We start from the raw sequence: 25,983 nt of genomic DNA, 5'->3' as shown, positions 1-25,983 counted from the left end.
AAAGGTCTTTTCTCTGACTTCTGGGTTGGTTCTTCATGAGAATTTATTGTTTCTGGAGGGAGAGCATTTTTAGCCATGGATTAAAAGCCTGTTTCACTTAAATTTCATAGAAACAGCCCAGTCCTTGGGGAATCCTGTCTCTACTGGGCAGCGATAATATACAACGTTTATATTATATATGGGTCTGACGTTGACCTTCTCTTTTTCTAATTGAGATATATGTGATTTACAATATTATGTTAGTTTCAGGTGTACAGAATACTGATTCAATATTTTTATAGATTATACCCCATTAAGTTATTATAAAATAATGCCTGTAATTCCCTGTACTGTGCAATAAATCCTTGTTGCTTACCTATTTTATGCATAGTAGTTTGTATCTCTTAATCCCATATACCTATTTTGCCCCTCCCCTCTCTCCTCTCCAAACTAGTTTGTTTCCTATATCTGTGAGTCTATTTCTGTTGTGAGACACACATTCATTTATTTTATTTTTTAAATTTCACACCCAAGTGATATCATCTAGCATTTGTCTTTGTCAGACTTATTTCAATAATCATGATATTCTCTAGGTCCATCCATGTTGCTACAAATAGCAGACTTTCATTCTTTTATGCCTGAGTAATATTCCATCGTGTGTGTATATATCATCTTCTTTTTCTAGTCATCTATTAGGGACACTGGAGTTGTTTCCATATCTTGGCTATTGCAAATATTACTGCTAGGAACATCAGAATGCATGTATTTTTTTGAAATAGTGTTTTGGGTTTTTTTCCTAGATATATACCCAGGAGTGGCGTTGCTGGATCCTATGGCAGTTCTAGTTTTAGGTTTGTTTTTTTCTTTTCTTTTTTTTTTTATGAATCTCCAGTTTCTTTCCATAGGTGCTGCACCAACTTACATTCCCACCAACAGTTCACAAGGGTTCCCTTTTCTCTACATCTTTGCCAACAACAGTGATTTTTAGACTTTTTGATAATTCTGACAGGTATGAGGTGATATGTCATTACTTTAATTTGTGTTTCTCTTATAATTAGTGATGTTGAGCATCTGTTCATGTACCTCTTACCCTCTGTATGTTTTCTTTAGAAAAATGTCTTTCAGATTTTCTGCCCATTTTCTGATTGATTGTTTGCTTGATATTGAGTTGTATGAGCTATTTATATATTTTGGATGTGAAAGTTGCTCAGTTGAATACAACTCTTTGTAATCCCATGGACTATGCAGCCCCATGGAATTCTCCAGGCCAGAATACTGGAGTGGGTAGCCTTTCCCTGCTCCAAGGGATCTTTCCAGCCCAGTGATTGAACCCAGGTCTCCCATATTGCAGGCGATTTTACCGCAGGAGCTGAACCACAAGGAAAGCTCAGTATTCTGGATAATAGCCAATACTGGATATTAATACTTTGGATATTAGCCCCATATTGGTACTATCATTTGCGAATATTTTCTCTCATTCAGTGTGATTTGTGTTGTTGTTTTGTTGATGGTTTCCTTCACTGTGGAAAAGATTTTAAAAGCTTTTAGTTAGGTCTCATTTGTTGTTTCTGCTTTTATTTATCTTGTCCTAGGAGGCAGATCCAAAAAGAAAAGTATTGCTGCAATTTTTATCAGTGTTCTACCTAGTTCCTCTTCTAGGAACTTATGGTTTCCTGTCTTACCTGTAAGCCTTTCATCTATTGTGAGTTTATTTTTGTATATGCATGAGAAAATATTCTACTATAGGTAGCTGTCCAGCTTTCCCAGTACCAGTTATTGAAGAGGCTGTTTTTTCTCCATTGTATGTTCTTGTTTCCTTTGTCATAGATTAACTGAACATAGGTACGGGTTTATTTATGAGCTGTCTATTCTGTTCCATTGATCTATGTGTCTTCCCCCTCACCCCCCCACCGATACCATTCTCCTTTGATTTGGCTTTATGGTATAGTCTGAAGTCAGGAAGGGTGATATCTCCAGCTTTGTTGTTTTTTTCTCAAGATTGTTTTGGCTATTTGGGGTCTTTTGTGGTTCTATATAAATTTTAGGATTATTTGTTCTAGTTCTTTGAAAAATGTCATTGATATTTTTGTAGGGATTGCACTAAATCTAATAGATTGCTTTGGGTAGTATAAATAGTTTAACAATATTAAGTCTTCTAATCCATGAACAGAGATATCTTTCCATTTCTTTGAATTGTTTTCAATTTTCTTCATCAGTATTTTATAGTTTTCAGAGTATGTCTTTCCCCCTCTTGGTTAAGTTTATTCCTAGGTATTTTATACTTTCTGATGTGATTTTTCAATGAGATTTTTAGCTTTCTCTTCCTGAGAGTTCATTATTAGTGTATAGAAAAACAATAGTTTCATGTATATTAGTTTTCTGCAACTTTAATGAACTCATTTTTTGGTTCTAACAGTTAAGAGACTTTAGGGCTTTCTAGATAAAGTATCATGTTATCTGCAAATAGTGACAGTTTTACTTTTTCCCTTTCAATTCGGATGCCTTTTACTTCTTTTTCTTATCTGATTATTTTGGCTAGGACCTCTAATACCGTGTTGCATAGAAGTAGTGAGAGTCTGAATCTTTGTCTTTTTTCTTGAATTTAGAGGTAAATCTTTCAGTTTTTCTCTGTTGAGTGTGATGCTAGCTATAGGTTTGTCATAACTGGTTTTTATCATGTTGAGATATGTTTTCTTTGTACTCACTTTGAGGATTTTTATGGCTGGATATTGAATTTTGTCAAATGCTATTTCTGCATCTATTGAGATGATTTTGGTTTTTTATGCTTCCTTTTGCTACTGTAGTGTATCACATTCATTAATTTCAAAATTTCAAACAACCTTGTGTCCTTGGAATAAATCTATTTTGATCATGGGATACAATCCTTTTTATATATTTGGTTTGCTAATATTTCGATGATTTTTGCCTGTATAATTACCAAAGATACTGGCTTGAAATGTTCTTTTTTCCTGGTTTTGGTATCAAGGTAATGGTGACCTCATAGAATGAATTTGGGAATGTTCTATCTTTTCCATTTTTAAAAATAATTTGAGAAGGATAGGTATTGGCTCTTCTTTGTATGTTAAGTAGAATTCACCAGTGAAACAATCTGGTGCTGCTAGACTTTTGTTTACTAAGAGGTTTTTTGTTTGTTTGTTTATTACAAATTCAATTTCACTACTCGTGATCTCTCTGTTCAAATTGTCTGTTTCTTCTTGAGTCAGTCTTGACATCTTGTATGTTTCTAGAAATTTGTCCATTTCCAAGTTGTCTGAAATAACTGTTGTGGGGTCTCAGTGCAGGCCAGGCAGGGCCCACATGGATCCTCAGTGCATATCTTGGTGTGGCCTCTGGTAAAACAGCCATCATCAGAGTTGTGGGCTGCTTCTGATGCACTGCTTGCATACATGCCAACGACTGCTGCCCCTCCCCAACTCAGGCTCCATCCTGGGACTGGGCTGCCTCTGCATCCCATGGCCAAATTTTCTCCCTGGTTGTGGCAGCCCTAGATCCTGTGCCATTGCATGATATAAAGTGAGTGAGCTGGAGTGTTGGTTTTGGCTGAGGTGCTAGGGGTGCGCATTGAGGTTGTTGCAGGAGACCCGGCAGCCACTTGAGCATTCTTCTAACTGCCCTTTCCACTTGGCTTCTGGGGGCAAGCAAGGGGCACATGCTCATGAGTGGAGCCCAGACTGCCCACAGCCCTCCTGTTAGTCCCAGGGGTCCTCCAATCAGGCAAGGAAGCTCATCTCCCCTATGTAGGATCCCAGGACTGGGCTGCCCAGCCTGTGGCTTTCCCTGCTCACTCCCAGAGCAGGTTTCAACTGTGTATTCATCCTTTTCCTCTGAGCCCCCTCCCAGGGGTGCAGGTCCCAACCTGTTCATTTTTCTTCCCTTCCTATCTGATTACATGTGGCTCTTTCTTACAGCCCTGGTTATAAAGGAGTCTTTTTCGCCAGTTTCCAGCGCAAACTGTTCTACATATAGATGTATTTTTGTTGTGTTTGTGGAGGGAGGTGAGTTTCATGACTTCCTACTTTGCCATTTTGACTTGACTGATCCCCCATGACCAACTCCTCTTGCCATCCTAAAAGGACTCTGGTGTCTTATGCTACTGAGGATCCATGGAGTTCAGGTTAAAAACTACATTCCTATCAAGTTTACAATTTCACGTAATGCTGTGCCAGTCTGCCTGCCTACAGCATCCTGTCCTCACTTGTACTTCCTCCCCACTGACTTGTACTTATATTCCAGGAACCAGGATGACTCACATCTACCCAGTGGTCAGGCATTCATGGTGAAAATTTGCTCATGGTATAAGATCTGTGCTGGTTTTGTTCATCAGAAGCACAGCTGAGAATTATTACTAAATACAAAACCACAGGCAAGAAATGAAATCCTAAAAGGACAACATTAAGGAAAAATACCCACAAAAAGCAATAAACAAAAACCAAACCAAAACAAAAACCCCTGTGGCCCAGTCTCTGCACAGCATTGCAGTCCAATAAATAAATAAATAAATAAGTCTAACAACCAAATGTAATTAAAGAAGGGATTCAGTGTATTGGTTAACCATCTTAAAATTACAATTTTTAATCCATGCAATACTTCCTTTTTTCCCTTACCCACCTTGGCCCTGCACAGCTGCTCTCTTTTTTGCAAGGTATCTTAATTTAATTCTCACTTTAGTCAACATTCCTCAGACTCTCTTCCTCCAGCTTCCCCTCTGCTCCTAACTCTGCACCAGCAGCTGATCCGAGTAACAGGGCTTCTGGTTCCCACTGAAGATCACACAAGGCCAAGCTGAGATGACTCGAGGACTTTGGTTTCAGGCGCCAAGTCTTCCCTTTCTATGGACATAAATACACCCTGGGAAATTTGACCTTTATCTCTATAACTGACTTTCTTACAGGCAATTCACATGAAACATTTTTTGGAGAATCAAATTCTCCACCAAAACAGGTAGCTGCTTCACACATTAGGAGGTGACATTTTCAGCCTCAGTTAGAGATTCATCTGGAGTGCAGATTCATCCATCACTAAATCTGTGGTTTTCCCAAAATCTTATCTGATGCTTGCTAACTTTTTAGGTTATCATGAGGGTCCAAGTATTTCCTCCATAGTGCAGAGGAATAATAAACATGCATGGAAGGATGTTTAAAAAGAACAGTGAAAAACTTCACCTGGAGAAAGTGCTGTCAGGCAAGAAGCCTACCCAGGTTGTAGAACAGGCAGGCAGAAAGGTAGTGGAAGGATGTCAGGCTTAAATCCCAAGATGCCTGCTGGGAGGAGACAAAACAAAGCAAGCAGAAGCAGATCTGAAAGAGATCTGTCTCTGCCTCTCCCATCTTCAGCAAGAATCATAAAGACATGGAATATAAGAATGAATAAGAAAAAACACTGAGGACCACAATGAGAGGAAGTGACTTCAGCAAACATTGTCAAGAGGAGACTGACTTTGAGCATCAGCTTCAGAGACATTGAGAGGAGCTTGCAAACCATAGAGATTACAGGGGAGAATCTTTTTTTTTTTTTTTTTATTCTTAAAATTTATTCAGCTTACCTCTTAGACAACTTCCTGAATCAGCCATAGATATATGTATGTCCCCTCCCTCTGGGCCCTCCCTCCCACCTCCCACCACATCCCAGCTCTCTCGGTTGTCACATCATACAGCAAATTTCCCCTGGCTATCTAATTTTACATATGGTAATATGTATGTCTCAATGTTACTCTCTCAGTTCACCCCACCCTCTCCTTCCCTTCTGTGTCCACAAGTCTGCTTTCTACGTCTGCATCAAAGGGAAACTCTCACAGACAGAAGCCATATGACTCCGCTGAGCAAACTAAGGATGAAAGAATCCGTAGCTACATATTGGGAACTGATTAAAGAGATATTTTGAATCCCTGAGAGTTTAGAAAATATGCTTATTTGAATTTGGACTGAAAAGTATAAATATGAAACCCTGGAATGGAGGGATCAATGAGTCATTTGATATCTTTTAGTAGAGTAGAGGATGATTAGCTTTCGTAGATAAACTAGTCAAAGAAGTTGTCTTGTACATGAGAAATAATGGGAAAGGAGTGTACAAATCATATGTAAATTCATTCATTCATTCATCCATTCAAGTACTTACTGCGAATTTACTATCTGCCAGTCATGATATTAAGTGTTGTTAGAGTTATATCCATGAACAAAACAGCAAGTTATGGTCTCATACAGCAGGCAGCCAGCTGACAAATAAATAGAGAAGTAATTTAATTTTGATAAATGTGCCTCACAGAAGAATAATATACACTGAACATGTAAAATTAGAAACCTGAGACATCACAGTAAATTTCCTGACATCTAAGTTGAGATATAAAAGGTGAAAAAAAATTAATCAAGTAAACAGTTTTCTTCTCTTTTGAGAAGAAAATTTGATCCAAGGGATGATGAACAAACAGGAGAACTCAGAGCTCAGAAACAGATTGGTGGGTAAGGAAAAATGAAACATGATCTCTGAAAGCAGAGTCAGAGAATGAGCAGGCAGGAGAATGATTTCTAATAAGGCTGAAAAGAAGGAGGCAAATAAGAGTGTGAAAATGGAAGGATAAGAACCTAGCTTCTGCTGCTGCTAAGTCACCTCAGTCATGTCCGACTCTGTGCGACCCCATAGATGGCAGCCTACCAGGCTCCCAAGAACCTAGTAGTAGCCTCTATAAATTCAATAAATATGAATTTTGTTTGTAACTTAATGGAGCAAAGGGTAAAAGTTATGAAAACTTTCCAAGGCCCTTATTCATGTTGATGTATGGCAAAACCAGTACAGTATTGTAAAGTAATTAGCCTCCAATTAAAATAAATAAATTTAAATTTTAAAAAATTAAATAAAGCAAAGGGGACACAGTCAACCCAGCTACCTGGCAAAAGAAGACAGAGGAAGAGGACAATTCATGCTGAGAACACCCGCTCAGATGAATATAGAGAAGATGCTCTGATGGTAACGAAACAGACTATAGGGAGTGCAGGCTTTCCCACAGAAAGAGACGAAAAGCCTTTTGACCTTGAGGAAGGAATGATGGAAAACCACAAAATAAGACAAAACTGAGAAACGCGGAGACAAGAGAAAGATGCACAGGGAGCTGAGGAGTTCCCACAAGAGGACAGAAGTCTAATGTTATAAAACTTCTCTATGAGAATCACACCAGGTTTTCTTCCCTATTATTCTTAGAAGTAGAAGGGAATAAGACAGAAGACCTAAAAAAATGGATCAATAATCTCACTTAGGGTGAATCCCAAAATGAAACGATGGCTAAGATTTTGACCATTTGCTGTACGCAAAGAGAATTGCCTGCATTATTTCACTTAATTCATATAGCAACCAAAATATTAGGTACAACTATTTTTATCTTGGTCCCCTGGTGGCTCAGAGGTTAAAGCGTCTGCCTGGAATGCGGGAGACCCAGGTTCGATCCCTGGGTCGGGAGAAGGAAATGGCAACTCACTCCAGTACTCTTGCCTGGAGAATCCCATGGAGGGAGGAGCCTGGTAAGCCACAGTCCATGGGGTCGCAAAGAGTTGGACATGACTGAGCAACTTCACTTTCATTTTTATCTTATTAGAAATGAGGAGAATGAGTAATAAAGAGATGAAACAATTTGTCTAAGATCATGCAGCTACTAAACGGACCTGCTGACTCATTCTAAAACTTGAAACTTGAGAAATTGTAGTTAGCTATTTTCTCACATTGCCTTCCCAGGAGGGAGAGATTAATACAGGCAACTGATAGATTGAAGCGCATCAAGTAAGGAGTGAAAGAAACAAGGAAGAGAGGAGGAGTTGACAGAAAACTTGATGGATGTCATTAGTTCTTCACACAAGTGTCACAGATTATTTTTAGTTGGATGGGTCAGGCACGCATATTGATGCTCTTGATGTTAACATTTTTTAAATACAAAGTTCACACATTTATAGGAGCCAACTATTACAGGTCTCCTTTTGTAGGTTAACGCAATGTAAAAATGTGCCATCTGGGTTTATGAAAGGGAAAAAATACACTTCTTCTGCTGTTCCAGCAAGAAGGCAAGGAATTCTGCTTTCCAAGAGCTGGCCTTTTTTTCTTTTTAGTTTTTATTGAAATGTAGTTGAATTGCAATGTTGTGGTAATTACTGCTGAAAAGTAAAATGCCTCAGTTATAAACACATATACATGCATATTATAATTTTTCCATATTCTTTTGCATTGTGGTTTATCATGGGGCACTGAATATAGTTCCCTGTGCTATACAGTAGGACCTTGTTGCTTATCCATTCTATATACACTGGTTTATCAGCTAACCTCAACCTCCTACTATATCCCTCCCCAAAAACCCTTTCCCTTGGCAACCACCAACCACCTTGGCAATCTGTTCTCTATGTCCATGATTCTGTTTCATAGATAGATTCATTTGTATCATATTTTATATTCCACATATAAGGGATATCACATGGTATTTGCCTTTCTCTTTCAGACTGATTCCACTTAGTATGATAATCTCAATTTGCATCCGTGTTGCAGATGGAATTGTTTTACTGATTTTTGTGGCTGAGTGGTATTCCATTGTATGTACATACCACATCTACTTTATCCATTCATCTGTCAATGGACATTTTGGTCATTTTCATGTCTTAGCTATTGTGAATAGTGCTTCTATGAACAGAGGACATGTATCTTTTTGAATTATAGTTTTGTCCAAATGTATGTCCGGGAGTGGGATTGCTGGATCACATGGTAATTCTATTTTCATTTCTATGAGGACTCTCCATACTCTTTTCCATAGTGGCTGCACCAACTTAAATTCCCACCAACAGTGTAGGAGGATTCCCTTTGCATGCGCTGGCCTTCAACTTCACTCTGCCAGGACTCTCACCACACACAGGTCAAAGAACAGACCGAAGTGATATTTTTAAATGATTTTTCCTTTCTCTTTTAATAAGAGTTGTAACACTTTATGACTTTTCTTACAAGATCAAACTAACTGAAAGGAAAAATGAAAATTTGGGTAATCTGTCTTGTACTAATAATGTTGAAGTACCACAGGGATGGCTTTAAAAACACCTAGGAGTAAGGATTTTACGTACTTAGATTTTCTTATGTGCAATAAACTTTTTTTCTTCTTTATGTGTTGACATCTATTGGAGGGTATTGCCCAATCTCAGGTACCTAAGTCTACAGTGGTGTTAAAACATGATTGTTTTTATTGATCTCAAGATAGAATCTTGATACTGACTGGGTTAGTATCAAGCCAGTAATTTTAAATTAGAAAAATAAAAAGCACAAATGAGTTTTCTACTGCACAGTATCCTGACACTTAATGAGCACAGAAGTAGGTGCTAAAGACAGTAAGGCTTTCATTTCATGTGTGTACTGCAAACCAACATATTTTTCAGTATTTTCCCTCTTTCAGTTGTTCACCATCAAAGAGATTATTTGCATGCATTTTTTCATTCAACCAGTGTGCCGGTGGTGTACCAGTAGACACAGTCCATGCCAGTGAGACATTGTCAGTCTAAGAGAGCATCTTAAGTTGTGCAAATATTTGACTGTTACACAAATTTTCAGAATTTATCTCCCAAAGAAGACTGAGATGTGAATCAATTTTTCCTTTGGGAATAAACATCAATCCTAGAAAGGTAGGCAGGTGAGTGTCTTAATTTTCTCAGGCTGCCGTTACAAAATCCCACAGGCTGAACAGCTTAAACAAGTGAAATTTCCTCGTGGTTCTGGGGATGGCAAGTCCAAGATTAAGATACCCGCAGAGGCAGTGTCTGTAAGGGCTTGCTGCTGGTTGCCCTCTCAGTGTCCTCACATGGTAAAGAGAGAAAGAGAAATTCCTCTTTCTCTTCTTAAGAGGCCACAGTCCTATGACCTTAATCACCTCCTAAAGACCTCCTCTCCAGATATAGTCACTTTGGGGGTTCAAGAGTCAGTGTATGAATTTGAAGGGATACAATTAAGTTCATAGCAGTCGGGAACACTGTAAAGGCATTTGGCTGACTTGCTACCTCAATCAGGCTTCCCCAGGGGCTCAGCAGCAAAGAGTCGGCCTGCAGTGCAGGAGACGCAGGAGACTTGGGTTCAATCCTGGGTCAGGAAGATCTCTGGAGAAGGGCATGGCAACCCACTCCAGTATTCTTGCCTGAGAAATCCCATGGACAGAGGAGCCTGTAGGGCTGACAGTCCATGAGGTCACAAAAAGTCCCAGAAGACAAGTGGCTAATCATGCATGCATGCTACCTCAATCAAAACAGTATTTAAATTGTTCAGATCTTATGGATTAATAAATACTTTGTGTTAAAAAGGATTTAAGATGACCTAGTCTTATCACTCTTAAAAATGGAAACTCTTCGTCCAACCAGAATGTTTCTAAAGGAAGTACTTCAGAATTTCTGTATTTTATTCTATATGAGTAAAAGTAGTAAATCCTTTTGGAGAAGGAAATGGCAACTCACTCCAGTATTCTTGCCTAGAGAATCCTGCGGACAGAGAAGCCTGGTGGGCTGCTGTCCATAGGGTCGCACAGTCGGACATGACTGAAGTGGCTTAGCATGCACACATGCATTGGAGAAGGAAATTGCAACCCACTCCAGTATTCTTGCCTGGAGAATCCCAGGGACAGAGGAGCCTGGTGGGCTGCCATCCATGGGGTCACACAGAGTCAGACACGACTGAAGCGACTTAGCAGCAGCAGCAGTAGCAGTAAATCCTTTAATGTCTTTAAAAAGTCCTTGACTCTCTGAAAAAAAACAAAAACAAAATCACCTCTTAAAAATAGGAAGTTTTATAGTAATTTTCAGATACATTTCCCAATTGAGTGAAGAAAAATGTGGCAGTAAGACTCTGTTCTTGGCTTCACTGTCCCTTTCACTCCCAGGGACAAGAAGCAGTGTTCAGTCACCACCCCATCACTGCACATTGTCCAGGAACTGCGGTCCCCACTGTGCTGCCAGTACAGGTGGTCAGGAAAGGTCACTGTGACTTAAGGCGAGCACTGCTGGTGACACGAGCTGGTCCATGAGTCAGTGATGATTCACACCCAGATTGTTCTTCTGGAATGGAGGTAGAGTGTGTGATGGGTTGGGAGAAGTCTGTATGGAGCGGTAAGGGGATGAGAATCTCAAGGATAAAGGATGACTTGGGAGCACTAAGTCGCTCTGAATGATGGGAAGCAGAAATAAACATCACAACGAGCTCAACTCTGGTGGTGCTGAGGCAGGTAGTAATGATGAATCTGTGAGTATCCGTGAGGGGGGAAAGGCCGGGCCTGGTTGTGTGTTGATGTGGAAGTAAAGGAGAGGTGAGGTCCTCTCTGGACTGACCAGGCCTCTCAGACTTCTTCCTCCTTCCTGTGGACACTAGTGCTGCTTGCATTTGCATTTTATCCCCAGCTCCCTCCTATGCCCTCCATTCCTAAAACCCTAAATTCCTAAAGCTGTGTATTTTGAAATACAAGGTCAATCATGAGCAGATTTCCTGATATCTTCTGACTCTTCACTAAATGTCCCCTTTGCTGTCGTGCTTTGACTAAAAACTTAGTCACCCTAAGTTTATTGTTTCCCCTGTAGAACCCACCTATGAAAGTGTTCATCTGCTCAGTTGTGTCCAACTCTTTGCAACCCTATGAATTGTAACCTGCCAGACTCCTCTGTCCGTGGAATTCCCCAGGCAAGAAAACTAGAGTGGGTAGCCATTGGGTTGGGATCTTCCCACCCCAAGGATTGAACCTGGGTCTCTTGCGTTGCAGGCAGATTCTTTACCATCTGAATCACCAGGATAAAGCTGAGTAGAAGCTCTAAGTGGTGGATATTTTCCATCACAAACCCTCTTGCCAATGGTCTCTGGGAGATGTTGGTGTACCCTTTGCTCCTCTTAGCCTCTTTAGAGCATTTTCCTTTCCTCTTCCCTGCCCCCTCCCACACACATCCATGCACACTTTATACCACATGTCATCAGACTATAATGTCCACTCTCTCTCCTCGTTCTAATCATCTACAGACCCCTAGAATACTCCCTCTCATTGCTTTAAGCTTTTAGTTCCTGGCTCAGTTAACTCTTTCTCATTTTATTCTTGCCATCATTTTTAGTGATTTTTTTTCCCCATGCCACACTGCTTGCAGGATCTTACATCCTCAACCAAGGATCAAACCCAGGGCCTGGCAGTGGAAGCAGAGTCCTAACCACTGGACAGCCAGGGCATTCCAGTTTCTGGTGATTTTAGTGTCCATTTATATATGATCCTTTCAATCCATTAGTCTCTCAGGTCCTTGACATTCTCTGTTGCAGTGATTTATCTCTCTTGCTCACCTGTTTAATCCCAAGGTCATACTGGTGACTTTGTTACTGTTGTTGTTCAGTCACCCAGTCATGTCTGATTGCAACTCCATGGACTGCAGCCTGCCAGGCCTCCCTGACCCTCACTGTCTCCTGAAGCTTGCCCAAGTTCATGCCCATTGCATTGGTGATTCCATCCAGTCATCTCATCCTCTGATTCCCTCTTCTCCTTCTGCCCTCAGTCTTTGCCAGCAAAAGGGCCTTTTCCAATGAGTTGGCTCTTCTCATCAGATGACCAAAATACTGGAGCTTCAGCTTCAGCATCAGTCCTTCCAATGAGTGTTTCGGGTTGATTTCCCTTAAGACTGACTGGTTTGATCTCCTTGCTGTCCAAGGGACTCTCAGTACTCTCCAACACCGCAGTTCAAAGGCATCAGTTCTTTGGTCCTCTGCCTTCTTTACAGTCCAACTCTCACAACCATACGTGACCGCTGGGAAGACCATAGCCTTGGCTATGTGGACCTTTGTCGTCAGAGTAATGCCTCTGCCTTTCAACACACTATCTAGGTTTGCCATGGCTTTCTTTCCAAGAAGTAACTGTCTTGTGATTTCAAGGCTGCAGTCAATATCTGCAGTAATTTTAGAGTCCAAGAAAAGGAAATCTGTCACTATTTCCACCTCTTCCCCTTCTATTTGCCACGAAGTAATGAGGCTGGATGCCATGATCTTAGTTTTTAAAAATATTTTGTTTTAAGCTGGTTCTTTCACTCTTTTCCTTCACACTCATTATTATTATTACTACCATATGCTAAAATGCATCCACATAATCTCAAGTTCAAACATTTAATTTTCTGACCACCATGTCTCCAGGAGCTACAGTCTGCTGAAACTTCCACATTATTGCCACTTATGCCTTCTTGCTTTCCTTTTCATGAAGCTTAGATTCCCTCGTCCATCATGATATGGCCCTGCATTCTCCCCTAACTCCCTTGGCACTGTCTCTATCATCTATATCTGGCAAAACCCCAGCTGTAATTAAATCCAAATTTCTGCCTACTCTTTTCTGCTCCCACACAGTAGAACAGAGCTAGAGAAAAATACATATCCTTGCTGATTTGTCTTACTTTGTTTTCATAAAAATCATACTCATGTCTGTGCTTAAGCAAAGCCCAGCAACATGATTCCAGCAACAATGCACCTAGCAGCTCATTCATTCTCTTGCTCTATTCTAGGTGACTATTTCAACCTGTTAAGTGATACACTGAGGTGTATTAAAAATTTTAAGAGTTTAAGAAAAAAGTGATTCAAATCAGACAGCATCCAATCTAGCAGATAGGAATTCTTGAATTTCTGTACAAAATAAAAGGCTTTTATAGGAAAAAGGGAGCAGGAATGAAGAAGTTACACTGGGGAAAAAAACAAGTTGATCATCTCAACTTTCCTTTAAGGATGGCAGAGGTCTATAATGTAGATCACTGAACTAATACCAATCAGGCAATTCCTAATTGATTGATTAAAGATTCCATTTCTGGGAGAGCTGAAACTATGGGTAAGTCTTGGTTTGGTGATGTGGGGCTTAGCACAAGTGACTCTATCTGGGGCTTATTGTCTTGTTTTATCCTTAAAACCCACTATTGGCTCATGGGAATGGTTACTATTTTCTCTAGAAATGAAATGTCTGAAGAAAACTTGCACACAATTCCACCATCCTGTCTCTATTTCTGTCTGCATCTGTGCTCCTGCTTATAACACTACTTTCCCTTTTGTAACGGGAGCAGGAGGAGAAGGGGATGACAGAGGAAGATGGCTGAATGGCATCACCGACTTGATGGACATGAGTTTGAGTGAACTCTGGGAGCTGGTGATGGACAGGGAGGCCTGGCGTGCTGCAGTTCATGGGGCTGCAAAGAGTCGGACACAACTGAGCTACTGAACTGTACTGAACTGAAACTGGTCATCTTCCTAAGGTTAATCTTACACTTGGAAATAGATTCTACTCCATTTCCTCTTCAACTCACTTCAGTCAGTGTTATACATCTCCACCAAAATTGCCTTTGTTTAGACTTTAGGGCAACAATTATCTCAGGATCTCTTATTTCACCTACTCTGCTGACTGGCTATGAATCTCTTTTTCTGGTTTCTTTTCATCCTTCTGAACTGGAAAGATTGGTCTTTCCCTCTGTTGTTATTCTCTTAATGACTGCCTTCAATCTCATAGCTTTAAAGCATTTGTATTCTGACTCTCAAATTTTATCTTCAGTTACACCTCTTTTCTGAATTCAAAAATTGTATCGTTACTTCCTAATTAAAATTATCATTTGATTATCACATAGTCATTTTATTATTAACCTGCTGGAAATAAAATTTCTTATTTTTCTATCAAATCTCATACTCTGATAGTCTTTCTTATCTCTGTAATGGTAACACCATCTTTCTAGTTGCTGACGTTAAATCTTGAAACTTCCTTGATTCCTCTTGTTCTCTTATATCCAACCTATCAGTAAGTTATATCATCTCTACCTTCAAAATACATCAAGAAAGCTTCATTTTTCCCATCTTGACCACTGCCAAACTGGTACAAGTTATTACTATCTCTCATCTAGATTATTGAAATAGCCACCTAATTGGTCTCCCTGTTTCTCTCCTTGCAAACAAAACCAGAATGATCATTTGACATTTTAAGTGAGATGATAACACTACTCTGTGAAAAATCTCTAATGATTTTCCCATCTTAGAGGAAAAGTCAGAGTACTTATAATGACTTGCAGTATTACATGGTTTGCTCTCCCTTCCATTACCTTTTCTGACCTAATTTTTTCCTTTTATTCTTTGCTGACTCAGTTCCAGCCATACTGGCTGCTCACTTTTTCTCAGACCTGCTGTATACTGTCCCACTTCAAGGTTCTGCACCAACTGTTTACTCTGCTTGGAACACTCTTACCCGGATCTGCCTGGTTTGCTTCCTCACTGTGTACTGTTCAAGGGTTATCTTCTCAAATTATCCTATTAAATTACAATTCCCACTACCAATCTCTTCCTCTGAGATTGCTTATTCCCTTTCTTCATTTTTTATGTAGAATTTATTACCATCTGACAGTCCACATATTTTATTTTCTTACATATGCAGAGAGAGAAATCATTATGTTTATTGCACTAGCAAAGAAGGTTCATGTGAAGAGGAAATTTTTATTCCTTTTTCAATTTGTATCCTCTGTACCTTAAATCATTTCTGGCATCTAACTGACTCACAATAAGTACTTGCTGAATGACTAAGAAGGCAGTTGGGTGGGGGAAAAACTGAATTGAAATGAAGATCTGTGAATTTCAAGCTGCATTGTTGTTGTTCAATTGCTATGTCATGTCCAATTCTTTGCAACCCCGTGGACTGCAGCTCATTAGGCTTCCCTGTCCTTTGCTGTCTCCTGGAGTTTGCTCAAATTAACATCCATTGAGTCGGCAATGCATTCTAACCATCTCATCCTCTGCTGCCCCCTTCTTTTCCCTTCAGTCTTTAGCAGCATCAGTGTCTTTTCCAGTGAGTTGGCTCTTTGCATCAGGTGGCCAAAGTATTGGAGCTTAAGTTTTAGCATCAGTCCTTCCAATGAATGTTCAGGGTTGATTTCCTTTAGGATTAACTGTTTTGATCTCCTTGCTATCCAAGTGACCCTTGAGAGTCTTCTCCAACACCACACTTCAAAAGCATCAATTCTTTGGCACTCAGTCTTATTTGGGGCCCAACTCTCACATCCATATATGACTACTGGAAAAACCATAGCTTTGACTATGCAGACCTTTGCTGACAAAGTGCTGTCTCTGCTTTTTAGTATATTGTCTGTGTTTGTCATAAATTTTCTTCCAAGAAGCAAGAATCTTCTCATTTCAATGTGCATAGGTTCATGTTATTGACAGTCCACTTTAAAATTGGAATTCCCTGGTAGCTCAGCTGGTAAAGAATCTGCCCACAATGCAGGAGACCCGGTTCGATTCCTGGGTTGGGAAGATCTGCTAGAGAAGGGGTAGGCTACCCCACTCCAGTATTCTTGGGCTTCCCTAGTGGCTCATCTGGTAAAGAATCCACCTGCACTGCAGGAGACCTGGATTTGATCCTTGGGTTGGGAAGATTCCCCTGAAGAAGGGAACATCTACCCACTCCAGTATTCTGATCTGGATAATTCCATGGACTCTATAGTCCATGGGGTCGCAAAGAGTTGGATACCATGGAGCAACTTTCTCTTTCACTTTCTTTCCCTTTAAAGCCGAATCTTTCACTCATTCTTGTGAGCATATCTGTTCAGGCATCAGAATCAGAACCTTTAGTCATGATGAACCTCATGTCTATCATTCTCAGTGTCCTACTGGTAACAATTGTTCATCTTTACCTTTTATTCAAAGACTGCTCTTGAAGTGTCGTGGTGCTTATCATCCTGTAGACAAACTCTCCCGTCACTGTGTTTCTGTTAGATTCTGTTTGGTATACGTTTGGCATCTGTCCCAGTCTCCTTGGCCCAGTCCGACACAGTTATGAGTTGTGTGTAGACATTTTAAGATTTCTGGTGATCAAAATCTCAGTGATTATCCAGGAGAATCCTCACATGAGGAAGGAGAAACTGTGTGGATGACATTCTTCTTTCCTTCATTTGCTCATCAGTAGGTGAGTTTTCAGTGCCAACTGTGTCCATTCACCACTGGAGCATGCTGGGTATAACAGTACTGCACTTAAGGATCAGAAGAATCTCAGCTTTAATTTCACCTCTAATGCTTCCTCTCTGTGCATGTTTGTGTCCTGTTTTCCTCTCTGTTCCCTATAAAACAATTATAGTCCCTCTACGTATAAAAATGGGGCTTCCTAGGTGGCTCAGTGATATAGAATCTGCCTGCCAATGCAGGATACAGAGGTCCAATCCATGGTCAGAAAGATCCTCTGGAGAAGGAAATGGCAACCCACTCCAGTATTCTTACTTGGAAAATTCCATGGACAGAGGAGTCTGGCAGGCTATACAGTCCATAGAGTCACAAAGAATCAGACATGACTGAGCAGTTGAACACAAACACACACTCTTCTAAAAATAGGCTTGAGCACATGGCTTGCTTTAGCCAAAGAAATGTGACTGGGGCATTGTACCCTAAGTCCCAGCCAAAGCCTTAAGAGCTATATGTGGTTCCACCTTTACCCTTTCACCTCTGCCGTGCAAATGAGACAGAGCTACTCCCTTCAGTCTGGATCCTGGAATAAAGGAGATATGAGACACAGTCAAAGATATTTCACTACCACCCAGTACATGAGTGAGAAGTAGACACTCGTCTTTGTAACCCACCACCAACTCCCAGAGCTTGCTCAAACTCATGTCCATTGAGTCAGTGATACCATCTAACCATCTCATCCTCTGTCATCCCCTTCTCCTCCTGCTTTCAATCAAATAGTTGTTGGCACTCTAAATATATGATATTCCAAAGTCTAGGAATATCTGTGTTTCTTCATCCCTGCACAGCAGTCTTTCAATGGAAACAGAGAACTTGGGGACACTTTGCATAAATTATGCTCTCTTCATTCCTGTTTATTAAAAAAAAATAAAGTTGATATCCAGACAACCAATGAAGGATACTAGTAAGATATAAAAACCATATCCTTAAGTCTTTATTCCTTTAAGGTGGCACCTGCGTAACCTCTCTGCTCACACACATTTATTACATAAATGTCACATTGCTCTTCCCTTTCCTCTCTCCTTTGCATAATACCACTTTTACAGAATTTCTAGTTTTTGTCTGAAGTCTCAGAATTCTGAGTTAACTTGATGGGGATCCTGAAGACCACTAGGTGTGAGTGGCAGAGGCAGGCTACTGTTGACCTAGTGTGGGCACAAGGTTAAGTGCAGCTCCGAACTTTGTCCTCACTTCCCTGGAGAGGGAAGGCTTATCAGTGGGTTGGAAGGAAATGTAGCACCAAGACCAGTGGGCTAGTTTCTGTTGGATGGAGGAGAGTAGTGAAGCGTGTATATTATCTAGTTAATCTTCACCACAACCTTACCACATGCATATCATTATTAACATTTTACAAATGAGAAATCTGAGTCTCAGAATGGTGACTTTTTTGTACAGATTGGTATCAGCCAGAAGCAGTTCCACAACTGAAGTCTTTCCATTTCAAATCTCTCAGTCTTTTCCATCATATGCTTTATCTGGGCATTTCCAGCTTATGTATGGTGCCCTGGCAAGTACAAAACTAAGTGTTATTTTGGCAACAACATTTAGACACCATATTTTATTTTTTAGCATGTAAGGGAATTCAACTTCAGTGAGATCTGCTGGATTTTGTTTCATGGCAGGGGATTTGAGGAGTAGGCATAGAAGGTTGGATGGTGATTAGCATTTCAGTTTTAATGGTTTTAAAAAGTAAAATGAAAGTTCCATCAGATATCGGGGAGAGCCTAAATTTGTTTACACAGTACAGCTGAAATGCGACTGATAAGAAAATCAGAAAGATCATGAAATACTAAACTTTCTGTAGGATTAATTCTGATATGTATAGAAAAAAGTGAAAGTGAAGTCATTCAGTTGTGTTCGACTCTTTTCAACCACATGGACTATAGCCTACTAGGATCCTCCATCCATGGGATTTTTCCAAGCAAGAGTACTGGAGTGGTTTGCCATTTCCTTCTCCAGGGGATCTTCCCAACCCAGGGATTGAACCCGGATTCTCCCACATTGTAGGCAGACGCTTTACCATCTGAGACACCAGGAAAGCCCATGTATAGAAAAAAAGGCAATTGTTAAAAATAGGATCAGTAGCTTTTATAGTGGAAGGCAACTTCATTATTATTCTCTGAGTTGTTTATTTATCAGTACTTTGCTTTTGTCTCACAGAATAAATATTTTTTTTACTCTCATCTTCTCTTCCTCTGAATTATGTTGACCAGTAATCCAGGTTATTGGTGTCAATGGGTTTGGTAAATAGAAAAGTCTGAGACAGTTACAACTTCTGCTTGTAAAATAGCCTTGAAAGTCCCTTAGAGAGGGGCTGAGAAAGCTTTGAGCTGACTAGCATCTCCTGAGTAGAAATCTCAAAAGACAAAAATCAGAGAATGAAAAAAATTTGATTAAGGTGCTTTTAAGTAATATAAAAATGTTGCTCTTTACCATCAGTTAGCAGATTTTTTTTTTTTCCTGGAAGACATCATAATGCAATGAAAGAGTTTTGCTGTTGAAAAGATGAGTTCCAATCCAGCCTCTTCTGTATACAAGCTTCCAGATCTCAAGAAGTCATGTAACTTCTTTTGTCCTCTTGTCAGTTAATGAGCAAAAGGTACTCAGAACTTTGGTATACAGTAAGTACAGAGCAAATAAATGTTCACTGATATCATTATTGATGACAAATGGAAATTAGAATTGAGTAATCACTGTTCAGGTATACAAAAACTGAGTCAGGTGGACATTGAGAACCCTCACTTTTTTGCCAGCTCCAATCATAATTCTTGATGCACAATTCATGTAACTAACTGTGGCTTTGCAGTTTTTGCCTGTATAAACCTCCCCCATTTTGTAGTCCAATGCAACACAGTTCAAATACTTCTTGAATCTGTGTCTTCCAGGCTGCAGTCCTAACAAACCCCAAACACCTCTTTATTCAAATGTTTATACAGATTTGAATTATTTTATTTTATTTTATGATTTATTTATTTTTAATTGCAGAATAATTGCTTTACAATATTGTGTTGATTTCTGCCATACAACAACATAAATCAGCCATAGGTATACACATATCCCCTCCCTGTTGAACCTCCCTCCCACCTCCCATCCCATCCTACCCATCTAGGTTGTCAGAGAGGTAGATGCAAACCCCACTAAATTGGAGTGGCCTCTTGAGCCTGTATATTGCTTCTCTTTATCCTGCAATTTGCCATCCAACCCTTTTATGATTTTAGACAAAGAAATAGCTTAAACATTCTGAAGAAAAGTCTCCCACTTCTCACAAACAGTGATAATTTCCTATAGGAAAAGCATTCTAATTTAAAATATATTTATTTTTCATCTTACATAAAAGAGAAAGACACATTCAAGGAGCCTCAATCAATTCTCAAATAGGACCGCAATTGTCATTTATAATGAAGAATATTTTTTAACATTTCATATTCATTGAAAGTTCTTATCAACAGATGTTATTGATTTATAGTGTTAGTCTAAAAAGAAATTTAGATTTGACTCATGGTCTGTCTTGACATGCGTGTAATAAAATACATCTTTTCAAATTTACTTGATAGAGAAAGAAACAGAAATTTTAAGAACAGAAAAATATAGAATTTTAAACTTAGCTGGGAAGACTTAATGTCACTTTACCTTACTCTAAGTGATCAGAATTGAATTAGTACAACTGCAGGGAAAAAAATGGTTTTTTGTATCAATTATAATTAAAATGAGAGACTTTGATCTATTTATCACTGACAGAGATACAGCCCACATCTCTGGGGAACTGATTGCAAAAACTGATGAGAGAGCTTATTGTGGTCTTGAAGCTCTTTCCTTTGAACTTACGGTCCAAAGTCAATAGAATTGGTTGTAAACCCAAGGAAAAGTTGAGTCATGGGAAATGAGAGTCAAAAGTCTGCATTCTCTCATTATGTGTTCATTTAGGAGGAAACAAAACTGAACCAAACAAAATAGTAGTGAGAGGAACTGAGTTCTTGATCTGACATGTTTTTTTCCACATGGCGCTGTGCTGATCAGTGATTCTTGATGAGGGAATAGTCTTCTTCACCAAGGAGAATTACGCACTTCACGTTCAGAAGGGACACGCTTGGAGTGGAGAAGGATGGCAGGACTCCCACCTATCCAGCCAGAGAAATGGAATCAATCCTGCTGACCAATGAGGCGACAGGTGACCCTTACAGGTTGATGCCACTTTTAGTAATGATAAATATTAGAATGCGAGTAAGTGAGCAGGTGGCAGAGAGGTGGTGGAGGAAGGAATACTTAGAGGTGAGGAAACTATAAACTGAGACTGCAAGGTGTTAGATGGAGTGCTAAATTCACCAAAACGAGAGGAGGTATAGTTGGTTGGCCCTTATTTCTACACAGAAACCAACATCATTATATCCACTTAACTGTGTTTTCTAATTTCACTTTTGCCCCAGTATTTCTTGCTGCTAAATTCTTGTTACTGGGAACCATACGTGGACATTTCCATTCCTTTGCTCAAAACCAATCATGGCTGCTTACTATTTGTAACACGAGGAAAAAAATGTTTCTTATTCTACATTTCTAGGTCTTCTAAAACACCCATCCTTTCTGCCATATTTAAATCATCTTTCTCCTTTGCTCTCTACTCTCTGTTCTCTTATTCTGTACTGACTCTTTTGGAGCATGCAAGACCTTCAGAAACCATTGGCTGTATGAATGAATTGTCAAGATAGGTATTGATAAAAACCTTAATTAAGATGATTCATGAGGTACTTCTTGAAGGAAAACCCTAAAGAGATTAATATGTTACTAACTTAATATGCTAGGGGAAAACTGTGATAGCACAGAATCTGTTGTCTAGTAATTATTTGAGTGTTTTTCCTTTTCAGGTAACAGCCCTGGACAAAAGGCCAACAGATGCTTCTCTACTTCCAACTTTCTTTTCCTTTTTTGCTATCTATCTCTTAAGGGTTCGCAGGTAGACTTTTCATAAAAGGATCAAAGACTGGTTTGTTCACTTGCAACCATCTTGTCTCTTCATCCTCATTCCTACATTTTTATCTTCTCAGTTTAAGCTCACATATTCTGTAGCTCTGCATATTCTTTCTCTCTGCTCATATACAATATTTGGAATTCTATATTTATTGTTCCAGTTAGTCTTGTCACATTGGTTCTTCATCAATAATTCTTGAATAATAAAAAAATTCAGCATTTAAAAAAATTTATTATTTTTAACTGAAGGATAATTGCTTTACAGAATCGCGTTGTTTTCTGTCAAACATCAACAAGAATAGGTATACATATGTCCCCTCCCTCTGGAACCTCCCTCCAATCTCCTTCCCCATCCCACCTTTCTAGATTGTTATAGAGCCCCTGTCCATTTAGCATATTTTTATACCAAATATACCTGATGATTCTTCTCAGTGGGACCAATTATCAGTCATTTTAGGATGACGTTTTTTCTGTTTTAACTATGAAATGTTTATTTTTCTGATCATAATTTTATCTAGTTCTACATGCTCATTATAGAAAATCAGGAAAATAGCTAAAACTAAAAACAAAACCGAAGTAAATAAAATCGCCACTCATTATCCTTGTACCCAATGATGAACATTGTTTTGTTATATACCTTCCCGGTTTTAAATTTTTTCTGCTTGTTCAGGTAACAGGATGACTAAGAAATAAATGTGTACTTACATCACTTTTTCCCATTTCCACCGATAGAAAAGAGAATTGGTTTCCCTTTTACCTCCTCCCAACCATTGAGAAAGCCGAGGACTTTAAGGCTTAATTCCCTTTATGAGGATTCAATGGGTCCCTGAAGAGTCTGAGAGAAAGAGTCAGAAGCAAAGAGCCAGGGGAATTTTAGTGCTTCCCCCTGAACTAGGGAGCAGTGAAGAAAGATCTCTAGACTGGAAAATAGTTATCAGGTTCCAAATGTGTGTCAGTGTGCAGGATCACTGTGAGAAATATCCCTGAAGTTTCCAGAAGCAGAGAGATAAATGAGGGAAAGACAAATGGTAAGGACCATACTTGATAGGACTAGCCTGTAGCTGAGGAGCCCTGAAAAAATGATAATTATTGTAGATTAATAACTTGATTCCTACATCTATATACTGTAACTATTAAATCCAATATTATTTTTAAGTTCCTTAAGGTAGAATGAGGCCCTAAGAATGACAGTGAGTGAGTAGGGGATTGAAGGACATTAAATAATTAAAGAAATCTAGGAATGTACCATTTTGTATAGCCTGATGTGGAGTCTAAAATTCTTTCTCTGTGTTTCTCTTTGTCTTTCTCTGTCTCCTCTCTTTGCCTGAACACATGGGCACATGCAGTGTCCATGTGCATAAAACAAATTTAAATTCATAATTTACCAATTTTAACTTGCTTAAAATAATTAAACATGATGACCGTTTCCTAGTTCCAAGTATTCCCAAACATAGTATCTTATGGCTGCATGAATTCCCACCATCTATATGGCTGTTGCATAATTTATCAGTTCCCTTAATGGTGGTAGAACATGGTTGTTTCTAGATTCCCCTAATCTAAAAGTGCTTTAGCAACTAAACAGCATGGTGCTATTGCTATTTAGTCACTAAGCTGTGTCTGACTCTTTGAGGCTCCATGAACTTTAGCCTGCCAGACTCCTCTGTCCATGGGATTTCCCAGGCAAGAATACTGGAGTGGGTTGCCATTTCTTTCTCCAGATTTTCCTGACCCAGGGTTGAACCCACATCTCCTGCTTGGCCATAGATTCTTTACCATTGAGCCACCTGAGAATAGTTTCCACACAACCTTTGTGTACAGTTCTCATTGATTCCTCAGAATACATGTACTCTGAAATCCTGAAAGTGGGATTACTGAATTAAAGGGAACATTCTCTTTTAGACTTTTTGATACCTAATTCCAAATCACCCTCCAGAATACTTGTTATAACATATCACACAACAATCTGTGAGTGCCATATTTCCCTTCATTTGAGAAGGGATTGAAGATTTGAACCATGTCACTTCTGAAAGAATCACTTCTGGTATACTCTGACAAATTCTAACTAGCTAGTATTGTGCACAGAGTAACGGATACAATAATGGTGCTGATGTTTTCTGAGTTTTTGAGAAAGTAGAATGTAATGGATTCTGAACACTGCCTAGCAAAATTCATGTTGATTTCTGGGGAAAAATTTTAAAATAGACGCATTATTAGAAAGCTCATGACTGCTTGAACATTCATTTGGCTTTACAGATTTACTTGAATAAATTGAGTCACAGCAGCACACAGCCAATTTAATGACATTTTCACCCCCTAAGAGAAATCTGTTTAATTAGGTGCTGCGGTACTGACTGTATCTATTTAAAGAATGTCCTTTAATCTTCTTCCTGGATTTGGAAATCCTGATAACTGTTGTTTTAAGACATTCTTGAATCATGCAGGTGTCAGGCAATGACTCATTAATAAGACTGTCTGTATCTTAGACAAGTCAGACATTGGGACTGATTGGTCCCCCAAAAAATAACATCATGAGTAAAAACTGCGTGGGTAATATAAAAGCAAATAATTGGCTGACTATGATGATTCATTGATTATCTTTAAAAAGCTATATTAAAATATCAAAATCTCATCTCTCATATGATTGTGGGGAACTTGAAAATGAAACCCTGGTATATGACCCATTAGAAGATGTGGACATATGCCACCTACCAAAATATCTTTAGCTTACTCAGATCCAGATGGGATCAGTGATAACCACTGAAAGGAAAATCATGATCATGTTTTTCTACTGAAAGACAGAAGTTTTGAGAAAGATGATTCTGGGTACATAATAGAAGATTTGCTGCCTCCACCTGAAGAATATTTGGCATTTATCCCAGTTTCCAGCTTTTGAAAGGTCTGAGTCTTAGCAAGAATTCAGCTAAGAAAAATTACTGAAAGTGATCCGCTAAACAGGACAGCTTGTTATCTTACAGGTTGTTCTAGATAATTGTTATGACAATTCTTATGGCAATTTATGGACTCCAAGAGCCCATGGAAAAAATGAGATAATGTTTTCAAATCTTCCATGTGGTGAAAACTTAAACAGATATATTTTAATCTTAAAAGGTAAGATGAGGCAGATTCTAGGAACGCAGTAGAGGAAGATAGCTGAAGTAATTTCCCAATCCCCATAGACAGAACTAGATAGCAAAACTAAAATCCTATGGATAACAAAAATAGCACTCTTTCTAACCCCAAAGTACAAGTTTGTGACAAAAAATCTGCCAACTTCTAGAACTTCCTAGTGTCATAATTTCTGAAGGAGGAAGCATAAATGGAGTAACTAAAAAATGGAGTGACCTAAAGAATATAGAGAGCTTCAACGGTGGTTCAGTGGTAAAGAATATACCTGCAATGTAGGAGACACAAGTTCGATCCCTGGAGAAGGAAATGGCAACCTGCTCCAGTATTCTTGCCTAGGAAACCCCTTGGAGAGAGGATCCTGGTGGGCTATGGTCCATGGGGTCACAAGAGTTGGACACAACTTAGCTACTAAACCACCATCACCACCAAAGAATATAGAATCTCAACCCAGGCACTCACTGAAAAGCATGGGAGGCCAACTTCAGAACAACATCTAAAGCTGAGAATGGTTTTGACCACTTCAAAAGTAGAGACATATGAGGGACCCACAGCATAGTCTAAAGAAATTGAGCAGTTTAGGCCCTGTAAACTCTGACACTGAGCAAGACTCCCTTCCAAGAGAGGGTTCAACAGTGAAGAGAAATTAATGGGAGTGGAATCAAAATTGAATAGGGTATGGGCAATGGAGACAAAAGACTGAGAAGATCAAGATAAAAATTGAGAGGGAAACAGAGCTGGAAAGCTTCAGAGAGCAAGTCGCCAAATTCTTGCACACTATGTGAAAACAATAGAGGACTCAGGGGACTTGTTAGACTAGAAAAGAAAAAATGATCCTTGATTATGCCTTCTGCAAGTCCAAGAAAACTAGCTGCAAATAGAATTGACCAGCATCTACTGTATTAGGAACAAATCCCATACAAAATT

The 25,983-nt window shown here is 39.3% G+C and overlaps 1 non-coding gene across 1 annotated transcript; it reads left to right on the top strand.

The window, feature by feature from the left end:
* Positions 1-7,375: 7,375 nt before the first annotated feature.
* TRNAS-GGA (transfer RNA serine (anticodon GGA)) lies at positions 7,376-7,448 on the top strand. Its single transcript has one exon. It is a non-coding gene; the product is annotated as a tRNA-Ser (tRNA).
* The last annotated feature ends 18,535 nt before the right edge of the window (positions 7,449-25,983 follow it).

The sequence above is a fragment of the Ovis aries genome, chromosome 22, assembly GCF_016772045.2.
Source record: "Ovis aries strain OAR_USU_Benz2616 breed Rambouillet chromosome 22, ARS-UI_Ramb_v3.0, whole genome shotgun sequence".
In the NCBI taxonomy this organism is placed as follows: domain Eukaryota; kingdom Metazoa; phylum Chordata; class Mammalia; order Artiodactyla; family Bovidae; genus Ovis; species Ovis aries.
Note: the sequence above shows the minus strand (reverse complement) of the source record. Positions and strands in the feature narration are given on the sequence as shown.